The sequence below is a fragment of the Ascaphus truei genome, chromosome 17 (genome assembly GCF_040206685.1).
Source record: "Ascaphus truei isolate aAscTru1 chromosome 17, aAscTru1.hap1, whole genome shotgun sequence".
NCBI lineage: Eukaryota > Metazoa > Chordata > Amphibia > Anura > Ascaphidae > Ascaphus > Ascaphus truei.
Window position 1 is genome coordinate 37,611,892 of NC_134499.1, and position 18,220 is coordinate 37,630,111.

Consider the following 18,220-nt stretch of genomic DNA (forward strand, 5'->3'; position numbering starts at 1 on the left):
TCCTCCCCCCACACGCTGCCCCCTCGCCATGCTCTCCCTCCATGCGCTGCCTCCTCGCCGTGCTCTCCCTCCATGCGCTGCCTCCTCGCCGTGCTCCTCCCCCCACGCGCAGCCTCCTCGCCGTGCTCCTCCCACCACACACTGCATCCTCGCCGTGCACTCCCGCCACGTGCTGCCTCCTCGCCGTGCTCCTCCCCCACATACTGCTTCCTCGCCTTGCTCACCCTCCATGCGCTGCCTCCTCGCTATGCTCTCCCCCCACATACTGCTTCCTCGCCTTGCTCTCCCTCCATGCGCTGCCCCCTCGCCGTGCTCCTCCCACCACGCGCAGCCTCCTCGCCGTGCCCCTCCCCCCACACGTTGCCTCCTCGCCGTGCCCCTCTCCCCACACACTGCTTCCTCGCCGTGCCCCTCCCCCCACGCGCAGCCTCCTCGCCTTGCCCCTCCCCCCAAGTGCTGCCTCCTCGCCGTGCCCCTCTCCCTATGCGCTGCTTCCTCGCCGTGCCCCTCCCCCCACGCGCAGCCTCCGCGCTTTGCTCTGCAGGGGCTGGCTGGCAAATTTTTAACTGGAAGGAAAGCACAGCCAGCCCAAGTATCAAGCGACACACATGCATGCTCACCAGATGCGCCATGCAAACAAATATACACCAAATATATACATGCATCATACACACAATCCCAAAGTGTTTAGAAATCATGTATAGAAATCTCATACATACACCAAACACCCCTCACATGCAATATATATATACACACACACCACATAAAACATGAACCACCCATACACTCCCTATACACACACCAAATGAATCCCCACACAAACACCTACATACTGTATGCACTCACACCAAATTAATCCCCCACCCCATATGTTTATTTGTGCCAATTAAATCTGCCAGGATTACAGTTGGTGGAGTCACCTGCGCCAGAGTCACCTGCGCCAGAGTCACCTGCGCCAGATGTAAGAAGCAAGATTTGAAAGATTCTTACTTCTGTCACTGCTCGCAAATTGACGCAAAGGCAAATGTTTGCTCTGTGTGAAGCAAATTGCGCAAGTTGTGATACAGCTCTCCCAAGGCGTAGTGGGAGAAAGATGGTTGTTGCCGTGATGCCAGCTGCTGAGAAGCCGGTTTCTTGGGAACAGATTATAGATGTGATGAAAAAGATTTAGAATAAATGACATGAGGATGTCAGATAGGCCGTCTTATAGAAGCTAAACCAGGAGATACTGTTGAACTGAGCATCTATTGTTGCAGCGGGGTTGTACTCTGTAGGGTAATGATTTTCAATTGGGGCTGCGCGGGAATCACTAACGGGTTCCATGGTGGACGGGGGAGAGCTGGGGTGACAGGTTCCGGGCCTGGTGGCTCCTCTGCTGCGGGCTGGCCTTCACTGCCACCGCCCCCACCCCCTCCCACCTCGCCCCTCGCCCCTCGCCCCTGTCGGTCAGTGCCATTTACTATACGTTACAGATACAGTACTTCTAAAACTGTTTTATTTAAACAAACAATTGTGTGTTAATGCAGTCATTCCTTTCCCATGCATTAGCAGCTGCACTTGCAGAATAACAAGTAACAAAAGAGCATATTCCTATTTCCTGGCATCGTTTTATGTACGGATGTTAATGAACAAAAATGGCTTTTTGTTTTTGATGTAGAAAGAGAATTGTATTATTGGAACCTCTTTTCTGGGAAGATTCTGCAAGCCTTGGCATACCAACATGTCACATGAATATGCTGTGGGGGCAGCAATGCCCTAATTTGTATTTTTAGTTTTGCCAGAGTGCAATACTGTAAAGGTTTGTTTGCATGTAATGGATGTAACAAATGTAAACTAACGTTAGAAAAGAAGCTACCTTATGCTCTGGCACTATCTGAAAGGAGCCATTTCTAATGTAGTTTTTACCTACTACCTACTTTATGCTGTTCTGTAACTCTCACTGCTGTAATCATAATTAATGCACCTCCATGTATCTACCACATGAAGAGGAGGAGTTAGGGGCAGATGCCTTTGCTGAAAAAGGGGAACACCTCAGGTACCCTGGGAGCTATGCTAATGGTTATGGAAAGTATATTTAAATGAGTCACATCCCACACTTCCTAAAAGGATTTCCATAAGAACGGTATTGAATTGATAAGCCTAAGGCACCTAGTGACTGGAATGGAGTCCTCTCCGGCAACAGGGAGGTGGCAGTGGGGTCACTTGTACAGCACTCGACAGGATTCCCAACGGGCGTAGCATTACCGGGATAATACAGAGGGTTATCCTGAACAGAAAAGCGGGGGGCCCGGGTCTCAGAACAGTTAAGCAACTTAGAGATATACCTCCCTCTGAGTGTTGAGTGAGCATTCATGGAAGCACGTAATGCATCGATAACAATAAAGAAACAATACAATGTTGTTTAAACGGTGGCGTGCGGCCTGCGTGCCTGGGGACCTGAATAAATGACTGTTGTACTACAAATGTTCCTGGCGCCCATTATTCCACAACGTTGCTGCCTCATTGCACGACTGCCTGAACCCCTCACCCTGAGTCGGGGTAACCCATGCGGGGTAGCCATACATAACACACCGATGTAACCGCCCTAGAAGCCGGGCAGGGAGGGTTTGACGCACTTTTGATACTTAATAGTGAATGAAATAGTAAATGACTGCTTTTCATGGCTAATTTATTGATACTGTACTTAAAATATACAGTTGACATAGTAACTTAATATCAATTTATGAGTCAAAAATCTTTAAAAGAGCAAACCAAGCCGGCTGTTTTTTTAAATGTATTTTTTTTTTTACATGGGATGGAAGCAGGGGGTCTCCGGAGCTGAACCCTGAGCTTAATTTCAGCTCAATGGACCTCCAGCTTTTAGAGATACTTACCTCTGAAGGGGGTACCGGTATCGCCTGCACGTTTAAAGCTTCCGCGTCACATGGGCCAATAGGAAGCCACACTGGATGATGTCACAGCTTCCTATTTGCCCACAGGACGTGGGAGCTATGAAAAGCGGCCATTATGTGAACCCCAGCTAGCGAACCAGAGCGTCTACCCGCTATGGAGGTAAATATCTCCGGAAGCAGGGGGTCCCCAGAGCTGAAATTAATGGGGATTCAGACATCCCTGCTTCAATCCTATGCATAAAAAAAATAACCAGCTTGGTGCTCTCCTTTAAAGATTGTTGAAAGAAAAAGACCAGCTCGGATTGCCGCTTTAAGTAGAAGTGGCTCTGTGAGCCTTCTGGTTTGTGATTGCATTGGACATTTCTATACTCTGTATAAATAAACACAAAGAAGAACATATGTTGGTCAGGTTAGGGACAGGGTTAGGATAATGCCATCAGTAATGGGAAAGCAGAGGGAGCTAATGGAGCCAAGAGAATATAATTAAGCAACCTGTAAGTGGTCATTTCCTGATATTTGACCATGAGTCTGTGATGAATACTGCGATTATAATGCCAGATTTATAATGCTAGCCCCCATTTTTTTTTAATTGAAGCCTTGGTTATGTCCTTTGTTGGCTAATGCAAACTTTATGTTGCAGGCCGGAAGAAAACCCTCAGACTCCTTGACTCGTTCTTTTTATGACCTTCATAACTGCTTGTAAAACAAAATCAATTTCATATTTATATAGCAATATAACCAAGATAAATAAAATGACAAATGCTGATTCTCCAAAAAGTACTGTCCAAATTTACAGCGAAACTAGGTAAATAATGATTAGGGAACACGCAAACATATCAACGTTTCAACCAGAATGACATTTATTTTCCAATCCTGAGATTGTGTGCAATTTTGGGTTCTACATTTAATAGCTTTGCAACCAAGCTATTAAATCAGTAGTATGTTTCACCATGTAAACTTGAAAAACAATGATAAAAGATGTTTTCTCTTTCTTCTTCTGTTGTACTGTATGTTATTTTGGAATCATTATTTCCTAAGAGAATAGTAATTAACAAGTGGAAGTGATGTTAGTACATATTCTCCGTAGGACGAAGGGAAGATCTTTTCTACCTGGTATATAGCAGCAAAACGCACCAGGCAGCACTCCTCAGTATCCTTGCAGTAGATTAAGATTAGTTGCATATCACCAATGTTTCGGCCTTCATCACAGTGTAGAAAAGGTAGACCCCGTGGAAGGCTGAAACATTTGTGATATGCCGTAAATCAGGGGTGCGCAAAGTGGAGGGGCGGGAGAATTTCCAGGGAGGGCGCGGCACCTATCCGCTCACCCCCCCAAGGCATTTAAATTAAATGCAGGGGGGGGGGGACCCCGCAAGGCCTCTACAGCTTCTCCTACCTGGTCTTGGGTGACGTGTTGCCATGGTAACCGGCGCGGGCTCACGTGATGTCGCGTTGGCAACGTGACATCACATGACCCCGCTGCGTCATTTGACTTCGGAGTCGAGGAGGAGGGGGATGGGGTGTGCGAGCCGGGAGGAAAGCAGGTGCGGGGGTGGGGGGGCTGGGGGCGCAGGTTAAAAACCTTGCGTACCCCTGCTGTAAATCTTAATCCACTGAAAGGATATTGAGAAGTGCTGCCTGATGCTTTTTGCTGCTATACATATTGTGTGGGATTTACAGAACCTTCCCTGCAATGGAGCACATATAGGTAGGTTAAAATGTGTTATTGAGTGTGCAACCTGGTACCCCACTAATTTACCTACAGTGAGCTCACGTTGACCTTGTGTATTGAACATTTTCTCAGTGCCATCACAAATATAATACATTACTTAAACGTTGTTTTGGGACAATCCATTGTTTGTACATAACCATAGCACAGAAGTACTGTACTACTCAGTTTCTAGAATAAAGGGATTTATTCTTTTTCAGCTTGATCAATCCATTTTTGTAGCACTACATATAGGATCATATATAAAATGCTGTGGTCTATTATAGTATACGAGGCATAAAATCAATTTTTAAACATTTTTCCTGCGAGATTCTTGTGAAACATTCATTTTTCTTTTCCTTTGTTAATCAATTGTCTCAGACACCTAAGCAATAATTTGGGTGTGATAGATGTGTTAAGAAAAAATCATCTTGATCTATAATAGACTACTCCAATCTGCTCAACTTTCAATGCTATTAAAAGGAAAGAGTAATTTATCTATTCCTTTGTACACATGAAGTCGTTGGACTTTGTAGAAGCAGTTTTAATGATTTTGATGAGATGGCTGTTGGTTTTTGTCCAGTCTACTCTCCATGTTAACAAAGCAATAACTATATATGATTATTTTAATAGACGATGGTCATCTGATAAAGTAACTTAGACATTTCTAGCAATGCTTAATGTTAATATCTTCTCTTGAAACTCCATGTAGTGCTATTGCCATAATGTGAAGTAGCCATGCCACTGCAATATGCATTAATGTGTAATGCATGGTAACGGTTACACTGTTGCACCTGCATTGTACCGCATTCTTACTGATTAGCTTGATTGCTGCAGAGCACAGCAGCCAAGTCATTAATGTTTATTGATCTGAGATATTATGGGATATTTCATCGTAGAATAAGTGACCTTCATATGTGTCATTTGTTGTCCTTGGAATTTCCAATGTGCAATTTTTACGAAAACGCCAAATACCAGATTACAAAGCCACTGGTAATCTATGAAACATATACTGTTTAGAAAAGTACACAGGCTCTTCAAGCTGTAAAATGTACTATGTCTTTTGTATGTTTACAGCGGCATAAAATAATTCTTCATTACGGTTTTAGCACACAAAAGAAACTTTTTATTCTGAAGATATTACTTACATTTAGATATAGTAGATAAATGGCAAATACATCAAATAAATGTTGCTCTTTCCAAAGAAATTTGCGTTTCCAAAGCGATCTCCGGGTGTTATCCTGTCTGCCCTATCTAACTAGTCTGTCAGTCTCTTATACAGGAACTATCCCTTATTCAGCTTTCCCACTTCTAACATTATGACGGAATAGGGTATTACCATGTGTCCTCCATCTTAACATTGATGTCACACCTGCTTATGTGTGTATAAGGAACTACCCCAGCTATCAGATTTTATTACATTGGATTTCATTTCTGACTTTGTGCAGGAGGGAGCGGGCTCGGGATCAGGGGAAGAAACTGGCCGGTGATGCGGTAATGAGGGATTGGGGAGCGGGCCGGCGATGGGGTGGGGGTGGAGCAGGGAGCAGTCTGGGGATGCTGTGGGGAGGGAGCAGGCCCATGATGGGGTGGGGGTGGAGCAGGGAGCAGGTCCATGATGGGGTGGGGGTGGAGCAGGTCCATGATGCGGTAATGAGGGATTGGGGAGCGGGCCGGCGATGGGGTGGGGGTGGAGCAGGGAGCAGTCTGGGGATGCTGTGGGGAGGGAGCAGGCCCATGATGGGGTGGGGGTGGAGCAGGGAGCAGGTCCATGATGGGGTGGGGGTGGAGCAGGTCCATGATGCGGTAATGAGGGATTGGGGAGCGGGCCGGCGATGGGGTGGGGGTGGAGCAGGGAGCAGGCCGGAGATGCTGTGGGTAGGGAGCAGGCTCATGATGCGGTGAGGGTGGAGCAGGGAGCAGGCCGGTGATGCGGTGGGGAGGGAGCAGGCTCATGATGCGGTGATGGTGGAGCAGGGAGCAGGCCGGAGATGCGGTGGGGAGGGAGCAGGCTCATGATGCGGTGATGGTGGAGCAGGGAGCAGGCCGGAGATGCTGTGGGGAGGGAGCAGGCCCATGATGGGGTGGGGGTGGAGCAGGGAGCAGGCCGGGGATGCTGTGGGGAGGGAGCAGGCCCATGATGCGGTGAGGGTGGAGCAGGGAGCAGGCCGGAGATGCTGTGGGGAGGGAGCAGGGAGCAGGCCCATGATGCGGTGATGGTGGAGCAGGGAGCAGGCCGGGGATGCTGTGGGGAGGGAGCAGGCCCATGATGCGGTGGGGGTGGAGCAGGGAGGAAGCAGGGGGCAGCGGGCCAGTAATGCGATGAGTTAGAAGCGTGGAGAGGGCAGGTGAGGAGGAAGGGGGAGCTGGCTGGTGATACAGGGAGGAGGGAGTGGGCCCGATGGAGGAAATCTACCCTGCTACACTTTGCAGCAGGTCAGAGGAGGGCATTATACTAATTAGCCATCCGATTATTGCCTCAGTACTTCATCTCCTCCATCCTAGGTATTAATGCTCTGGTAATGTGCTGTCCTTAGTGGATTATTACTTAAGTATAATGTAATATACTCATGGTATATAGATATTTAGTACAGTGTAACATAATCAATTTCAAACCAAGAGATTTTTCTTCCCGTACATAAACTGCTGTTCTACGAGCCCCCCCTCCCCTCCCCCCATGTCGCCTGCAGGTGAGAGATCTTTTCTGGTGGGTGAGATGAAGAGCCAAAGGGAAGAATTGCCAGAGATTGGTGACATGGACAAGGATTGTAACTATAATACTCGCCTAAACAACTGCTCATGTATTATAGTACTTCATTTTTTTGCATAACATAGTATCAAGCCTGATTTTTGGGAAGTTGAATAATGCTGCATTTATTTACCACCACACAACATTCGTGTTTCCTAGAAAGCAACGGTTATTTATTAATGACACCCCTTAATTTGTGTCACTAGTGGAGGGGGGCACCACTCCTGTTTTCAACCTTCCCCCACCCCCAACAGGTTTTCAGGATATCCCTGCTTCAGCACAGGTGGCTCAGAGCCTCCTTCCGACTGAGCCACCTGTGCTGAAGCTTGGATATCCTGAAAACCTGACCTGTTGGGGGGCTTGAGGAGTTGAACACCCCTGCTCTAGACTGTACAGTAGTTTGGCTGTATTGTAATATCCTGCAGTAGACTTGGACACGATGGCTGATGCCAGTTTAAATGATTGCCACATGCTTACACTGTGTTACTTGCTCTACTGCTCATTGACAAATACCATCTCCTTATAATGATATCTTCATAATACTGAATAATCCAAAGTGCTGACAAGCTAGGATATTGCTGTTGTGATAAAGCAGCATTTCATGTAGTTAAATATTTACGTGCCTCAGTCTATTGACTTAGCAAATCTTTATTACTTTTTCAAAGCTTTATCCCATATAAATTAGGGTTGGATAATGGTAAAAGACAAAATGTACATTTTACAACTCCTTAATACGCCACTAAAGCCTATTAAAACATTATCGATATACCTAAACATCACATAACATGAAACATTTCAGATTAGTGTCAGCCTTTGTATGGAACAGGAAATGAGCTTGGATGGCTTTCAATGTCAAAATCCCTTCAACGTGGTTCAGGCTGCCGAGTAACAAAGCTTTCAGGTTGCACCTTTCAAATTGTGATGAATCCAGGCGAGTCCGCCTGTTCTCCTGTCCGCCTGTTCTCCTGTCCGTCTGTCCGCCTGTTCTCCTGTCCGCCTGTTCTCCTGTCCGCCTGTTCTACTGGTCGCCTGTCCGCCTGTCCGCCTGTTCTCCTGTCCGCCTGTTCTCCTGTCCGCCTGTTCGCCTGTTCTCCTGTCCGCCTGTCCGCCTGTCCGCCTGTCCGCCTGTCCGCCTGTCCTTACAGCAGCAGTAGACACGGCTCACATTTTTTTCCCTATGAGGGTACTTTCATATATACTATCTGAACCAGGGGGACACTCAGAGCTGATCTGGGGTCCCACACAGATACATGAATAGCTGACTGGTGGACAAAATATGGACGTTGCGTCAGTGCTTGCTCCGGCGCACAATCGAAAGTTGCAGCGATGCAACGTTCGATTGGTGACCCTATATTTGTAGTTTTCGTGTCATCCAGTCAGGTAAATAACCCCCCCCACCCCCCCAATATTTATTTTTTTATATATATATAAGATGTTGATTAGGTTTCTATTCCAGTGATTTTCAACCTTTTTTTTTTTTTGGTAAAGTAACCCTATAATTATATTTTGAAATTTTGCGAAACACCAACTGTCTCTAATAGCATCTGAGATCAGATGCATTGTAAGGAACCCCAACCCTCTCTAATAGCGCGTCTGTGATCAGATGCATTGTAAGGAACCCCAACCCTCTCTTATAGCGTGTCTGTGATCAGATTCATTGTAAGGAACCCCAACTCTCTCTAACAGCACGTCTATGATCAGATGCATTGTAAGGAACCCCAACCCTCTCTAAAAGCGCGTCTGAGATCAGATGCATTGTAAGGAACCCCAACCCTCTCTAATAGCGCGTCTGAGATCAGATGCATTGTAAGGAACCTCAACCCTCTCTAATAGCGCGTCTGAGATCAGATGCATTGTAAGGAACCCCAACCCTCTCTAATAGCGCGCCTGAGATCAGATGCATTGTAAATTCTTACATAAAAATGTGGGGAGCCCTTTAGGAACCCTGGTTGAAAAACACTGCACTGAACTGTAGAATATTTTAGTCCCATTCATTTGAATAGAGCTGATTTCTTCCCTAACACTGGGAAGTGGCTTCACCATGAGTCCAATAAGGGTCTTGTAGGTTGTTCATTATGGTAGGAGGCGTTATCATGCCTTCCAGTTGTACCTATTTATCTGATATACTGCATGTTTGTTGGTCCTTTACAATCAACTGTACCTAATAAGCAAAGTTTTGTGTGTGGTAAGCTGCATAGGTTAGGTCACTTCCATAGGAATTGCTTAGAAGTACCTCCATCCAGCATGAGTAGGAGTTGAGTAACTACAATGGTGCCATTTTTATGTGTAGAATGTTTGATGGTCTGCTTTATATAGCTCTTGAAAAATAACAGGCGATGGAGTTTCAGCGTGTGTCTAAACCAGGGGTGGCCATCGCCAATCCTCAAGAGCCACGAACAGGTCGGGTTTTAAGGATATCCCTGCTTCAGCACGGGTGATTTAATCAGTGTCTCAGTGTTCGATTGAGCCACTGATTTAGCCACCTGTGCTGAAGCAGGGATTTCCATAAACCCTGAACTGCTGGTGGGCCCTTGAGGACTGGAATTGGCCAATCTTCGACTGATCCACTGATTGAGCCACCTGTGCTGAAGCAGGGATATCCCTAATATGTGGCCCAGGAGAACAGAAGTTGGCCACTCCTGGTCTAAACCAATGTACCTGATCACTTATCTAGCAGTATGTAGTGTTGTGGCTTTGAAGGGCCTTAAATCACTCACACAATCACTTAATATAAATATTAAATACACCCAATATTATACTAAGAATACAATTTGCAATTAAGGAAGTTATCTTTACTAGTAACAGAGATGATGGCAAAATCTCCTACATTCCCAGTAAATGAATCTGATATGCACATGCAGAACCATAGCTTTCTGCGAAGGGGCGAAAACCAATCTGATACAAAGGAACATTCTTAAAACATGTTTATAGCTGCAAATTGTAATAATGTCAGCGTTACTCTGTCCCCAGGACATACTGGAAAACGAGAGGTAACTCTCAATGTATTTTCCTGGTAAAATATTTTATTAATAAAATAATAAAAATAATTGAAATCTAATTTTTTATTTGAAGCATGCCTGTGGTGCCATCTATTGGTCACATTGTATTCCTACACCAGTTTTTTTTTGTTGCCAATCATGGCAAATAATACTATCGCAGCTCGTTCCTGAGTTGTTTTTAGACTCACGAATAAGCTATAAAATATATATTTTTTTATATATTTGGAATAAAATCTGACATGATTATACATACTGAAAACTATAGCAAAAATGTCAAAGAAATGTGAATATAGACTGTGTGCAGAAAAAACAGGATCCCTTTTATTTTTAGTCATATCTGGCCGAAAAATCAATTAATTTTCATGAAAATGTGAGCAATTATAGGTCTGCCACAGGAGATTGTTACATTTAAGAATTATTTGATAATCTAATAAATATTCTTTGGAATTGGTGACGGCGTGATGACCTCATAACGTGCATAGTTACAAAATGGTGTTTAGCGAAGCAGATAAGCACGTTATAAAGTGCTTGAGACTGAGCAAGAATTAGGGTCCAACACACTGACATTACATTTTTCCTGATAAAGGTAGGTCACTAGGAGGACTGAAAAAAATAATTTGTATCGTTCAGGAGTGGGAGCAGCTAGATCAATGTGTTATCCATTATGCAATCAGAGTGGCGTTCTCGTCTTCGGGTGCGCGTTTCAGCAGGTGGAGGACATTTTTAACTCAAACTTTATAGTAATCGCAGTGTTTCAGATTAGATTACAACAGTGTAACACATTTACGAGATACAAAGGAAAAACTCCTATTTCCCGTTTAATGAACATGAATTTACCGCAGTGTATCTGGTACTTGTTGACGTATTACTTTGACATCAATTTAGTTATCAGCTGATTGTCTACATTGTGCTACTTATATAGTGTTAATCTACATAACAGACCTACAATTGTGCACATTTTCATGGGGATTGAGCGAGAAATTGATCAAATATGATTAAAAACTAAACCAGCTGCTTTTTTCCCTGAACACAGTGTATATACTGTAGTAGGCATTGATGTCCTGTATGGGACCTCTGTAATGCTACTAATTATTTGGAGGACCAGCATACTGAAGTCTAGTTTTGTTGAGCAATATATTTATGTATATGCATAATAATACTGGCCCTAAATTTAATAATTAGTCTTCAGTAATGATAGAAAAACCACACACTGCATGAGTGAACTTTGAAAACCGCCACTAAGCTCTTTTGAAACCACTGGTGGAGAACCTCAGCTTTAGACCACTCGTACTATTCAGTAGGAGAATCTGCCCTCTGATTTCCAATGCCATTCTCAGGAGAGTTCTTGGGTATTGAAATAGAATAATATATATTCTTGGAGCTCAGAGAATATTTTTATTTTAATTGTTCTTTCCTTTTGTGGAATTTACGAAGTACCCCAGTGGACACCGTTTCTTTGTATACATTATATAAAAATGACTTCAGTTTTTGTGGTATAATATTTAAAGGTTGGGGGAATTCCGTGTTTGAAAGGGTGTCAAATGTTATGTAAAATATATGGTACCGAAACCAAAGTGGAATGAAACCCTTTTCCAAAGGCATACTTTTATGTTTGAAGTACTTATCTTATAGATCCCTGCATTCTTATTTCTGTTCTGTGAATTACTATATGTATATTGTTGTTGTATGAATAAAAATATGCATACACGCATGTAACGTTGTAGAAGTTCAGACTGATATTGTGCTTAGTCTCCGTTAGGGTTTTTTTGTTAAATTCAGATAGGGTTGGAAAGTAATGCAGTATCAGTGTAGTGCTACTATGTAAGCTTTAATGAATTGTCCACTTAGCATTAATGGCAGTGACAGACCATACATAAAATAACATGTAATTGCTACTGATACATTCTTACAGAAAAATCCCCCATTCTCTCTCTAGAGATGAAATACCATAAAGAGCTATTGATTTCCATATATTTTTCAGTTGACATGTATCCTTGTGCATGAATAGTAATCCATCAACCAGGACTAAGTAAATACAAGAGGATTAAGGAAAATTAGATCATTAAATCACAAGAAAGTATAGGAATGAATTTGGAATGTTTGTCTGAAACAATATTAGGAGAAATCATTACACATGGGGTAGGCTGCGGTCAGGCTTCTGTCATCCAATGGCCTGTTTGTAGTTGGCAGAGGTTAGGCCAGATATCTGCAGGTTGGAACTCTTACCAGCTGTATGAGGGGTTTGAATGGCCCTTACTTTAATATGGCTGAGGAGGCGACATCACTGTCTCGATGAGATTAAGCAGCGGGTCCCCGGAGCTTAAATGAATGGGGTTCAGCCCTGGAGACCCTCTGCTTCCCACCTAGTTCCAAAAGAAAAGAAGAAACCCTAGGCGGGAACGCACCTTTAAACTGGTATTAGGCAATACATTTCTTGTGAGAGAAAGGGTTACACCAGCTTAAACATGTTTTCAATAATGTAGGCATTGTTAGCGCTATAATTGGCTACATATCGATAAAGCTTCAGCACCCCCTAGCACAGGAGTGTCACACTCAGTCCTCAAGGGCCACCAAGAGGCCAGGTTTTATGGATATCCCTGCTTCAGCACAGGTGGCTCAGTCAAAGACTGAGCCACGGACTGAGCCACCTGTGCTGAAGAAGGGATATCCATAAAACCTGGCCTCTTGGTGGCCCTTGAGGACCGAGTTTGACTGCTCTAGCATGTCTGTGTAATTAATTCTTGTGCACTGCAGAGTAGTGGTAGAGATACCAGTTTTTTTTTTAAATCGAAAAACACCACCGACTGTTCATCTTGCACGTCCAGTTAAAGCCGATAAACAGAAATCAAGCATGAATCCTTGCCTACGCAGTTCCACCTCTTGTCGCAGCCACAATTAGGAGACAAAAGTTAGCGTCCGGATATGAAAAAAGAGTGAACTGATAAACAACTCAAATGTGGGTCTGTTTGGTTTTTCATTTCAAGAGGGTGATGTATCATAATACTTTAAAACTATGCTAGGGCAAAGAAACTGCAACAGACATATACAAAAAAGTACTGTTGCTTTTAATAAGATATTTTTTTGTGGTTCAAATTACGGGCTTGGTTCCCCCCTCCCCCCCCCCCCTAGTTTTGCAGCTGGTAGACTTGGATACATGAACCCTAGACGTGTGCAAACTGTTTGCTAAAGTTGACCCCGATGTGCAAGGTCACGTGATCAATGTTCAGGTGACATTGTGACATAGGCTATGTTAATAAAATAAAAATGTGAAACATTGGTGAAAATGACAAGTGTTTAAAATTGTTGTTACATTTCAGGGTGTAGCTTTGCACCCTTCAGAAAAAAGAAAAAGAAAAAATATCCGCAAAAAGTATTGAGCAGTTCGCACATCTCTAATTACCATGTACGATAAGTTGACTTTTTAGTCTATATAAAGATAAATCAACAATTTTTGCTTTCACGTCCGTGTCCATACGTGACGCGAACAAAAGGCCATGCCTTTGAGGCCTGCCATAGAGCGCGCGATTGCTGAACAGACAAAATCATTTGATTTTGTTGAGCGACGGGGTTCATGTGAGCGGTTCAACCAATGAGGACGAACCAGCTCCGTGACATCACGGCCACGCCTCTCCGGCGTGTCTCCGCCTAGGCCTCAAATGGCCTCTGCAGCAGGCGCACGACGCCACGTGCTCCGTCACCCGCGCGCCTAGTATACCTCAGCCTAAATAGTGGCCACTTGTCTAGCCAAGCACATTTTCCAAGTGTTCCACCATGACTCCAGTGACAGCCTTTCTACGCACTTATGAAAATGATAGTCCATTTGTATTTTCAACACACGTTTAGCTTTTCATCTGTCTATATATTAAATGGATTACATATTATGTGACCAAGATATATATCAAACTAAATGTAATTATTTTATACATATTGGCCCAGATTTCTCTATCAACCTTCATCTTTTTATTAAAATGAATACTCTGGGTAGCTCCGACGTGGTCCCTGCCAAACCACATGGTTTGGGATGTTTACTAGAAGCGGAATGAAATGTGAGAAAAAACCCTATTCTCCAATGCAAACCGCTTCTTCTAAATCGCGTCCAAAAAAAGTGACAAACCGCCCGGTGTAACGCCCACGCCGCCCTGTGCGCGCTTTAGAAGCGGAATGACCCGAGGTGCTAACTCCATCCCCGGTCTGACTGATGGGTTTTGCTCTCTCAGACAAACCCATATTTCAGGCTCTGGATCTCCCTCGCAATACCAATCTCGCCGCCCTTTAGGAGGTGTTAACACAATGCGAGTCTTTAGAAGCGGTTTGTATAACGGAGCTACGAGAATAGCAGTTGTCATAAAAAAAACGCGAGTTGGAGACTTTTTTCACAAATGATCGGATTGTCAGAGCAAGAGTGAAACCGCTTCTAGAAGAGCCATTTAGATGCAGTTTGGACATGCGATAAGGGCTTACAGAATAGCAAAGCGTTCCAATCCGCTTCTAAAGTGCATTTTATAAGCTGTTTGTCACACTTGGGAGCTACCAGAATAGGCCCCTACTGTGTATGTTATTTCTCTTGGTTGTGTCTGTACACTGATACTAGATATGTAGAGTTGTACATACTTTTGTAGCCGATGCAGAGCCCAAATTAGCAAGACTGTTTACACCTGCGTGTTTCAGGGATGAGTGTAAAAGGTGCAAGCTATCGTTGTTATCCCTAGTATCAAAATACCATGAGTATCTTGAAAGTATATATTTTCTGAAAGTTCATGCCCCAGTGAATTCAGACATGGGTAACATCTCTTTCTCTTCAAAATTCTGGCCAAGAATCTTTATTAAAATTGCTGTACATATCTGAGAAAAATATCAACACCACCAACGGCAAAGTTTCTCATACAGTAGAAGCAAAAAAGTCAATATGAAGCACTGCAAAGATACTCATACAGTACCAGCTCAGCCTTGTAATCATGGACAGGAATACTACATGTTATTGCCCCAGGTCCTTTTACAGTACACTGATACAAAATATGTATAGGTTTACATACTATTTTAGCAAATAGGGGACCCAAATTAATAAGACTGCATATGGCCCTTTACCCAACATTAGCTTTGTTTACTACAGTCTTGCACTGTTTATGCCTTACCTGATGGAGCATCAAGTACGTTTTAGTTCAGAACCAAGCAAAAAATGCATTCACTTTGTTGAAATCTCTGTATATCGTTGTGTGGTATTTTTCTTTTTAGCATTGGCATGCTAAATATGACATACTATTTCTCGATACATATTTAATTAAGAAACATTCCAGAGCAGGAACATATAAGAAGTTGTATATAATTTGTTTTTAAAGATAAATTAAATTGGTGATTTTATCTTTTCATGTTACATATTTATAGTTTTGAAACCAAGAGGACCAATGACAAAAGTTGTGTCAAAGATGCCTTTTCTCCCCCTGATTCTTAATATAATTTAAAGCTGTAAATGTGAACTTCAGAATGTCTGGACTTAGATGATTATGTACAGCTGTATTTCTTTTATCCTTTGAAATCAGGGCATGCTTTTGAATTACGCGCATGTTAATAAGAGTTTTTATTAAAGTGAGTTGCTAAATTTCCAGAAAAATTGAATATTGTAATTCATAAATTGCTTCAAGTAGTTACCCTTGCAATATGTGGCGTCTATGTTTTTATCCGCCTCTGGTTAATAGCCTAATGGTTCCAAATCTATCCACCAACAAAACATTTGACTGTGTTCCAACTGAAAACTACAAATTGAGACACAGTCTTATTTAAGATGCAATCGGATGATACTAGATACCACAGATGTTCTCCTAACAGCGATTACATACACTGTGTGGAATGTTACTGGCTTGTGTTTGGTTATTTTTCATATAGGCATTGGGATGAGATCGCTGTTGCATAGAATACTCTACAAGTGATTACTCAGCTAGCTTTCTTTCAACCCTCTGAGTGAAAAAATAAATTCCACCATCTATTTCCTTGAAGGAAGAAAGTGTTTTTATGTACCTAGGAAGTGAGTACACTCAGTACTTTTCAATTGAAGAACAAATCTATATTTGTCTAAGTTTTAAATAATTTAGACCCTACGTATACGAAAATGAACTTCGCTGTTGGAGGCGCCTCCACCACTTAAGAAGTTAATTTCCGTATACGTAAGATCTGTATTATTCAAAGCTTAGGACAAATATGCATTTTTTTAATGTTGGAGGCGTCTACCGAGCGTTTATCAACAGTGCGGCTGATAAACGCTCTGACTAACATTAAAAAAGTTAGTACCGCATGCATGGCTGTTCATGTGGCAACTTTTTATTAAGTGGTCGAAAATTAGGGGCTGCTATTAGATATCAAAAACGCGGAGGTCGGGTCTGTGTATCAAGGAAGTACTTACTAACATACCAGCAAACATATTGCAGGTTAACAATGTGATGATGATTCAAGACAGTCTTTCTTTAGATCTAATCCTAGCATGCTCAAGTTTGTAATAGACTAGCTCATGGCGATATAAAACCAGTACTGGATGATTGCACATATATCATCTAGTCTCGCAGGGGTTCCGAACTCCAGGCATCAGGTACCACTAACAGTCCACGTTTTAAGGATATCCCTATAAGGTGGCTCAATTACTTTGATTTTGATTAAACCACTCCTGCTTAACCAGGTATATTGTGAACATATGGACCGTTAGTAGTACGTAAGGACTTGTAATGGGAACCAATAGAGCAATGGTTCTTAAAGCTCTCTGCAGGCTCTGAGCCAGACCTGGTTATTGAGGCAACCACCCATCATTCTTGAAACCTGGTGGGACATGTGGTCTCTAGGAACAGTTTTGAGAACCACTAACTTGGAGTTATTATTACAGGATCCAACTTATTCAGATCTTGAGTGTAATGTAGTAGTTTATTCTGTATGGACACCTCAAAACCTATTGTGAATTAAAGTCAAACACATTAAATTATTTAAATTATAATGTAATCAAAGAAAAAAAGATTTGGTTAAAATGTAGTTTAATTAAATGACTTCACATTCAGAAAAGCAACGAAAGAGCAGCTCTAGCTTAGCTTAACTTATAATCAAAGGAGCAACCCAAGCAGGTTTTTGGAATTTTTATTTGAAAACATTTTTAATACAGATCTTAAGCAGGGGGTCTCCAGAGCTGAACCCTGTTAATTTCAGCTCTGGGACCTCCTGCTCCAGAGATACTTGCCTCCGATGGAGGTGCCTGTATCTCCTGCAGTTTAAAGCTCCCTCCCCCCCCCCCCCCCCGTCACATGGTCCAAAAGGAACCCGCACCAGGCTCACATCCCGGCTTCCTATTGGTCTGCAGGCCGGGAGTTTTAAAAAGCAGCCACAATGTGAACCCTGGGGTGGTTACCGGCATCCGCTACCTGCGTGGGTAACTCACTTTAATAAACGCTCATTAACATGCATGTCATTCAAAAGCATTCCCTGATTTCAAAGGATAACGGAAATACAGCTGTACACACTCCTCTGTAAGTAAGTCTGCACAGACATTCTGAAGTTCAAATTTACAGCTTTAAATTCTATGAGGAATGAGGGGGAGAAAAGGCATATTTGACACAACATTTTTCATTGGTCCTCTTGGTAGGTAAGCAGGGAACGCAGGGGTCCCTGGAGCTGAAATTAACGGGGTTCAGCTCCGGCGACCCCCTGCTTCAATCCTGTATTTAAGAAAACTGAAAAAACCCAGTTTAGATTGTCTTTTTAAAGCTCTACATAGAGTTTAAGTTTATTTAGCTTTTAAGATATTAGCAGTGCATACATTGAAATACTTCTACAATCCAATTTTAGAGATTTATAGCATTGTTTTATATTTTATTGCTTCTGTTCCATCATTTCATATTTCTTT

General features: G+C 42.9%; 1 protein-coding gene across 19 annotated transcripts in view; it reads left to right on the plus strand.

Moving 5' to 3' along the window:
• The window catches only part of ERC2 (ELKS/RAB6-interacting/CAST family member 2), a 608,533-nt gene that overhangs the window by 24,820 nt on the left and 565,493 nt on the right, over window positions 1–18,220 (plus strand). The window lies entirely within an intron of this gene.